The sequence below is a fragment of the Triticum dicoccoides genome, chromosome 7B (genome assembly GCF_002162155.2).
Source record: "Triticum dicoccoides isolate Atlit2015 ecotype Zavitan chromosome 7B, WEW_v2.0, whole genome shotgun sequence".
NCBI classification, from domain to species: Eukaryota; Viridiplantae; Streptophyta; class Magnoliopsida; order Poales; family Poaceae; genus Triticum; species Triticum dicoccoides.
Genome location: NC_041393.1, coordinates 463,529,545 through 463,537,620, shown reverse-complemented (window position 1 = coordinate 463,537,620; position 8,076 = coordinate 463,529,545). Strand labels below are relative to the sequence as shown.

At 43.3% G+C, this 8,076-nt stretch overlaps 1 long non-coding RNA gene across 24 annotated transcripts; it reads right to left on the bottom strand.

Annotated features, from left to right (window-relative positions):
- Nucleotides 1-472: 472 nt before the first annotated feature.
- On the bottom strand, nt 473-6,914 carry LOC119336443. 24 transcript variants are annotated; one of them, XR_005162495.1, is made up of 13 exons: nt 6,514-6,914; nt 6,267-6,415; nt 6,109-6,166; nt 5,731-5,826; nt 5,252-5,473; nt 4,407-4,688; nt 4,244-4,311; nt 3,362-3,460; nt 2,788-2,927; nt 1,924-2,536; nt 1,775-1,842; nt 1,109-1,213; nt 473-789 (listed from the first exon to the last, which is right to left on the bottom strand). It is a non-coding gene; the product is annotated as an uncharacterized LOC119336443 (long non-coding RNA). The 24 variants fall into 24 exon arrangements; XR_005162490.1 differs by having other exon boundaries at nt 1,109-1,842; nt 1,924-1,975; nt 2,452-2,536; XR_005162498.1 differs by having other exon boundaries at nt 2,452-2,536.
- Between the last annotated feature and the right edge of the window lie 1,162 nt (nt 6,915-8,076).

Genomic DNA, 8,076 nt, shown 5'->3' with positions numbered 1-8,076 from the left:
TTTTCTATGGACCAAAAGAGACTCCTGAAGCACCTGAGCTGGGCTAGGAAGTGAACAAGGAGGCCACAAGCCTAGGGGGCGCGCCCACCCCCCTAGGGCGCGTCTCCCCGGCTTGTGGCCCCCTCGGGCACCCTCCTAACGTGAGACCTACGCCAAAAATCCTATAAACTAGACCGGGAACGCGCCTTGGCGCGAGGGTGCCTGTCCGAACATTTTGGTCAAACGTGTAATGTTAAGTTATTAGTAACTCAATTGCTATTAGTAGCCACTATATAACCAAGAGATCAGAATGTTCAAAGCACACATGCTTCCCAAACCATATACAAAGACAGGCAATAGTAGAAACCTGATATCACAAATGATAATATCCTTTGTAGGTACAACTTTATTCCATGTTTGTGGCTGGAACATGTGTACATCAGAAACTTTAACTACAATATGGTAAACATCTCCACGACCAAGCAAGAAATCAGAAATAGAACAGCGGACATCTTAAGTAAAGCAAGCACCAGCCAATTACATATAAGTCTGTATTAATCCTCAGCACTGTCCATGACGAAGAGGGTACATAGGGTAGCATACAGACTGCAACATCTGCTTGTCCTTCGACAACATCACAACATTAACTAACCACATGGGTCAAACACATAAATAAATAAATGTCGGACAATATGGTGCAACAGAATCGGAGCTAGCAGAGACACGGGAAACTGCCTTAGAACATCCAAAGAGACGCCCCCATAGCCAGACATCATTACTTCGTGCATCCACAAACAAAAGGATAGGGTCCTGCATATATATATATATATATAGATAGATAGATTTGCAAGCCCAGATCAGCAGGATGTCGGAGTCATTTCTGATGCATAATAAGGTTCATGATATTTAAACAGTGATAATGGTAGACTTTGCATAACATGACAACACATCATATCTCATAATTAGAATACATTATATTACTGAAAAATGAACTGAGGTGACCAATTGGAATACTCCCATTTAGGTGACCACATTCCATAGTTTAAATTCAAAAATTAGGCTTCTCCCTAAAGCATACACTCAGATAGGGTGCATTGAAAAAGAATCTGGATGAAACACAGGGGCATACCTTCGATGTTTCATTGCGCATCTCAATAGAGACATTATTATCTTATGGACCTCGTTAAAATCGATGATCTTATTAGTTGCAACTATAATTATATGAAACTGGTGCCTGCAACAAAAAATGACAAACCATGATGTATCAGAAATGAATTAAGCAGCTAGTTGCAGCACGACATACCCAACTTCTCACCTCTGTCTTGCCTCCATCGACCAGTTAGAATTTTTTTTCTTCATTTATCAATACACATAGTGACACACCAACGCCTTTGACTATGCTCTAGCTATCACAATGGTTTACAAAATTCTAGATTTGTATTCAAACAAATGAACTATATAATGAGTCATGATATGTGGGTGAGCCTTGCTTCTGTTCGGTTGTAATTATAGGGGGCATGCTAGGTTGGGAGTCTAGCTTCTCTTTGTGTGTAAAGATAGTGTGTCAAGAGAGCCTTGCTTTTGTTCGGTTACAACTTTAGCAAGCTTTCTATAGAGAAAGTTTAATGAGAACACTTAGATAGCAAGTAAGCCATGTGAGATTAAAAAAAGCACGGACACCAGCAGGAGAACTAAAATATTCCAGTTTCATAAAATGCATCTCCTTTGTACCTCTTATGATTAGAGGAAAGGCCATAAGGGAAGAACCTAAAGTTACCATAGAATTTATACATACATGTAATTACAGCAGCAGGGTGCTATGCTATTGGTGGTATCCTTTTTATATATATCCTCACTGGTTAGCTGACATAAGAAAAGGAAAAGATCAGAAGGGTATAATAGTTATGAAGCTATACCAGTTATTAAACAATGTGCCAGGCTCACAGGGAAAAATTCAGCGAGTTTTCCTAGGAGTAATACAAAGAAAAACCTGAAACTGAAAATATACACTCATAAGAGTGGCCGAAGTAAATTTTCCGCATAACACAGCGAATGCAATTTCATAAGAGGTAGCAAAACCATGTAATGCAAATAGTCTGTGTTTCTTTGGGATGTATAGAGCAAAACAATTCAATAACCCAAGGGGAATATTATGTTGCAGCGAATATATCAAGCTGGGTTATAATGCATAAAAGGATGACAGCAGACAATAGTGAGATAAGAAGGTAAACAGGGTTTGCCGGGCACTAATTATGTTGTAGCACAAAATACTAATAAATAGTAACTCTAAAGATCCGTTAGGAGCTGGGGAAGGAACTGTAAATAGCATACACCAGTAGATTAAGCAAAGAGGCACTGTGATTATACAGAGAGACTCCAACACCAAACAATCAAAGGGCGACATCAATCACATACATGGGATGGAGGAAGAGAGCACAGACCATACTTAAAGCATGTCATCAGAGAACTAACCATCTGGATAGGACATAAAAATGCAACGTTTCCTATTATTTGCTTTCATAGAAACCATCGACACCAGCAGCTCAAAGATCTACTTCTACATAACAAATTCAGACAATAAAATTAAAATTGATCACCATGGTTACACATTTCTTATTATTTACTTTCAAAGTGTAACACCATATTGAGCAAGACTAAGGTAAAAGCAGGAAAGCTTAAAATTGATCACCACAATTACACAAAAGGCGCATTTTTCCTTCTACAGGGAACCAAATATAGCTCAATGTATGATAATTATTTGTTATTATATATTTAATCAGCAAAGTCTTGAGAGAGAGGGGGTCTGACCTATTGAAGGGGCCACAGGAGCGAGGGGTGAGGAGATGCTCGGAAGCGGCACCGCTAGCCTACAACACCTCAAAGGCTGAAGCCGACCAGCTAGACTCCTGATGCTCACCCGCCCGCACTTGATCCTCTTGCCTGTGACACTGTATAGCAGAAACACATAAACTTGATCACATAGAGATTAGAGCAAGTTTCTTGTTGCAAAATAAGAGAGCATATTCCTAACACACACAATCGATGCTATTCATTCCCATCCAGTCGTATGTGTATATGTTTTCACTATGCGGTTTGATACACTGAGACTTCACCTCCAATTCAAGCATAATCATATGACAAATGGTATAGTGAAACTGAGTTTGATTTTCTAAAGCTTGGAGCCTTAAATATTTGAATAAGAGAACATAAAGAAACAAGTTCACTGAGTAATCCTGTATGGAGATCACATTATCTGTCTAGAGAAGTACAACAAAACGGATTGTGGAGGGATAACTTCAACACGCAAATAGTGGCCCTTTGAGCAAAAATTCTAGAATCTCTTGAAACAATTACGTGAGTGCGGTGTATGCACATAACTTACCTTAGCAACAGGTGGAAGAGGCAGTCAGAACTACGCACGGTTGCTCTCCTTCTTCCAACCTTCCTCTTCAGCTTGCCTCCTCTTTTTGTAAGCACTGCCCTGGCCATGGGGTGAAAAAAATAAGCATTTGCTGTAACAACCTATGTAAACTTCTTCAGTCCAAAGGACAAACAAATGTTATCTTCTTCATATGCTTATAGAAACTGAGGAACATGTTTAGAGCCGTTGGAAATAGAAGCAAATATATCTGGACTATATCCAGTTGAAAATAGGAGGATGTGTAGCTTCCAGAATTTTAAAGCTAGCAGCATGGAAAAGGGCCAGCCACCACTTGTATGTTACCGCTGAATAAATCTAAAAAAATTAATATAGAAGGTTCATGCACCTTTTCACACATAGTTTGGCCCTATTTAACCAGTACTAAGCAAAAGAGCGTAGATATTGCAATCCAAATGGAACATGAGATTGCAATACCGAACCTGTTGCCGGACCGGACGGCGGCGAGGATGCCGGCGTCCTCCCGACAAATCTCTCTATGAATATTCTACATTTGTTGTGGTCATCGGCGTTGATGGAAAGCAGAGTGGCTTGGAGAGGCACACCAGTTTCGACCATAAAGAGCACTAAAACTTCCGCTAATAGTAGCATGCTAACCAGTAAAATATATGCATACATTATAAATAGTCAATATAGATAATACTTCATATCATCTAAGAATAAAATCCAACAGGTAGGCTTCTCACTATTAATCAGTAGGAGATGGCTACCTCATCTTTTACTATTTGTTTACACCTAAAAGTAAAATATACGGCTTCTCACTATTAATTCAGGAGGCAGGCTGTTCACTGAGAGTTTTTACAATGTCAATCATAGGATTCATACCTCTGTATCGATGGAAAATGTATCGTAAACATGATCCCAGTCTTGTTCAGCCACTACATTGGCTTCCCCTGCATTTCGAACAGGCACTACATCGTTAAGCAGCAGAACAACATATGCACCAATAGGAAATTGAGTTTACTTCAGATTTTTAAAGAACACTTACAGAGCATCCGTAGACATCTTCCTGCATACACTTCGCCTTCTCAATGTCAAGCCTACTTTTCCCATATCTGATGCCGAAACCATGCTTCCGTGAATAAAGATTGTAAAAGTCTTTATTTTTTCCCCACGGAATCCAATGTTAGCCCAATAGTAGCGTGCTCACCCAACTTATCTGCACACCCCTGAATCGTTTGCTCCAGTGCACCAATTCTCCCCGGACACGGCATCCGGTCCTGTAATTTTAGTGGAGCGGAGTGTGCCGACCCTATTGGGACAAGGTGTCCTGTAATTTCAGCGGAGCGGAGAGTTAGCATATTCCATAAAATGTACTGCATAAACTTAATCAAGCTCTGCAATGACATGATGAGATCTTGTGTTTCTAATCTACATCATATTATACCTCCGAAAATTCGGTCGGCAATTAACATACATGTTCATAAATTGTCTACTACAATCTAATTTTTAAATGATCAATATCCTAGCTCTGTTGGATCGATGGCCTCTTAACCATAACTCTGAAAATTCCGCCAGCAATGACACACTTGGTCAGAGATCGTGTGTAAACTGAGGAATCTTCAGTAAAATGATAAATCTACTGCTTCATGCCCTATCGATGGCTCTTCACTAAAACATTGAAAACTATGTGTGCACTTGACATACATGTCGCATAGACCGTGTTTAAAGTTGAATATGCCACCACATGTTTGCTCCATGGCCTCACTGTAATTACATCCATTCAGATTTCAGTCGGAATGTACCTGAGCCGACACTGTTTTCTAGATATTCAGAACAGGTTTTCTTGGTCAATCATCAAGGCTATGCAAGGAAATGGTTGCATCAAATTACCTATTTGTCCAACCAGCGGCTTGTGGGTCCACTTTCCCCATCACTTGAGTCGACACTGTGTCGTCGCTTTCCACACTCATGAATCAAGTCAAATGTTAAACCTATATATGCAGGCTCAACTACGTGGTCTCCCAACTTGTCTCCGAAGAATATGCTCCAGCGAGCCAACTCTCTCTACACATGGTGTCCTATCCGGCAGATGTTTGCGCCTACCCTTACTCTCTGCCCAGCAAAAAATAAGCCACAAACCAAAATTAAAAGCATGTGATTTTCCACTCTAGTTAACAATTCATAAGCAGAACACAAAATTTGCCTAGTGTGTAGAACAGTCGTGGAAATGCAACCAGCTATGCACCCAACACTACATCCTTTTTTTAATTGATCTAATATTTTTTTGTATATGCAAATGAGCCAGTGCATGCCACACATCATCTAATCCCCTCCCCATTTTGCAAACAAATGACCAGGAAAATGAATACCTTCTTGTCATGGTGGAGGTGACCGGCCTACCTGAATAGGCAAGAAACCTGCAACCAACGCCCGGGACACCAATCCATGCCAAGCCCGGCCAGTACCTGCAAAACAAATTTGGAAGAACATAAACGATACAGTATCAACCAAATGAAGAGGAAAACAAAAAAAATATGAAAATAAGAGGAACATAATGAAAGTGGAAGGCTACAATCATAGAAACAAACGCTCCACAAACAGCCAAATTAGCCCAAGAAAAAAATCCAATGGAATGGCAGAGGCAATAAGAAGAAACCAAAACAGGAATAGGAGATGCAAAAGAATCCAAACGCAAAAAGATTCGTTGGAGATCAAATCCACCAGTACGATTCGAAAAAGACATGCACCTGCACGATGAAGCAACGTGACCTATCCTCAAATGTCTCTACAAACAGCAACGACAACCTGCACGACGGGAGATGGAAGGAGCAGTGGTGAGAGAGGGAGAGAGGCTAAGCAAGGTCAGCACCACGAAGGGGAGCGGCACTAGCAGAAGGAGGCTCACCTCACCACGACGCCCTCGTCAGGTAGAGCAGCGACACGAGCGGCTCCGCTTGGCCGACGGGAAGGAGAAGGGCCAGGTCAGGGCAGATGGGCGACAGATCCGGGAGCACAACAGGGACCATGGCGTCGTCCTCACCGCTGGCCTCCTTCCTACAGAGACGAGACCATGGTGAGAGAGGGACAGAAAGAGAGAGGAGAAATCCGTGGAAGAAGGAGGAAGAGGAGAGGGATCCGGTGCAGTGCCTCACCATGGAGGCTCGGTCCCCATGCTAGGGTTTGGGGTGTCTCCGTCCACGGCTGCAGCTGGGTCGGACCCCCCTCCATGGCCGACCTCGAGGACGGTGGCGGCTCACGTTAACGACGGTGCGTCGATCCCGCCGTGGATCTGGGCGCTGCATCACCACGTCCTCCTCGCGCTCGAGGAGCGGGCGGTGGTTCCCCTTCTCGCCCCTGCGCACGAGCGTGCGGTGCGGCGGCGGCCGGCTGGGCGAGAAGACGACGGCGGCGGGGCTGGGAGGCGCAGGTGAGGTTCTAGGGTTTGCAGGGAGTGAGAGAGAGAGAGAGGCGAGGCAGGGGTTCTAGCACGGGAGGGAGAGGTCTGGGAGAGGGTTGGGCGAGCGGAGGCGGCTGCGCGAGTGCGGGAGGAGCAACGGCTAGGTCACACCCATGTCGCTATTGGGTATTTTTCCAGCCATGTGAAATGACGAAAATGCCCCCGGCGGGGCAGGCTATTTACGCACGGTGGCACGAACGTCTCTATACTCTTCATTGCTACAGGGTCATCGATCCGATCCGACGGCCGACGCTCTCCGGCGGCTTGATCTGACAAACCAAAACGCATCAAGCAAACGAATCGAACGGCCAGAATCGTCTAAACTCTCAGGACGCGCGGGAGCACCGTCTCCCTTATTTCTCGATACCAAAACCCTCGAAAAGAACCCTAGATGAGAAGTTCCCCCGCCGCAAGCCTCTGTAGCCATGAAAAACCAATCGGGACCCTGTTCCGGCACCCTGTCGGAGAGGGAAATCATCACCGGAGGCCATCTTCATCATCCCGGCGGTCTTCATGACGAGGAGGGAGTAGTTCACCCTCGGGGCCGTATGTACCAGTAGCTATGTATGTTTGATCTCTCTCTCTCTCTCGTGTTCTTGATTTGGCACGGTCTTAATGTATCACGAGCTTTGTTATTATAGTTGGATCATATGGTGTTTCCCCCTCTCTATCTTGTTGTGATGAATTGAGTTTCTACCTTTGAGGTTTCACTATTATTGGATTGAATACTTTGTTGGATTTGAGAACACTTTATGTATGTCTTGCGATGGGATATCCGTGGTGACAAATGGGATGTTCTATTGATTCACTTGATATATGTTTTGGCACTCAACTCGCAGATTCCCGAGGTGACATTGGGGTATCTATGCATAGGGGTTGATGCACGTTTTCATCCTAGTTTCTCCGGTAGAAATCTTGGGGCACTCTTTGAGGTTCTTTGTGTTGGATTGAATATTATGAATCTAAAGTTGTTTGATGCATATTGTATAATTGACCCACAGATACTTGTGGTGGCATTCTAGTATCTAGGTGACATTAGGGTTGATTGATGTGTATCATATGGTGTTATTTTAGTACGAACTCTAGGGCTGTTTGTGACACTTATAGGAATAGCCAAAAGATTGATCAGAAAGAATAACTTTGAGGTGGTTTCATACCCTACAAGCAATTTCGTCTTATGTTCTCCGTGATAGGAACTTTGGAGTGACTCTTTGTCGCACGTTGAGGGATTGCCATATTATTTAATTATGTTATCATT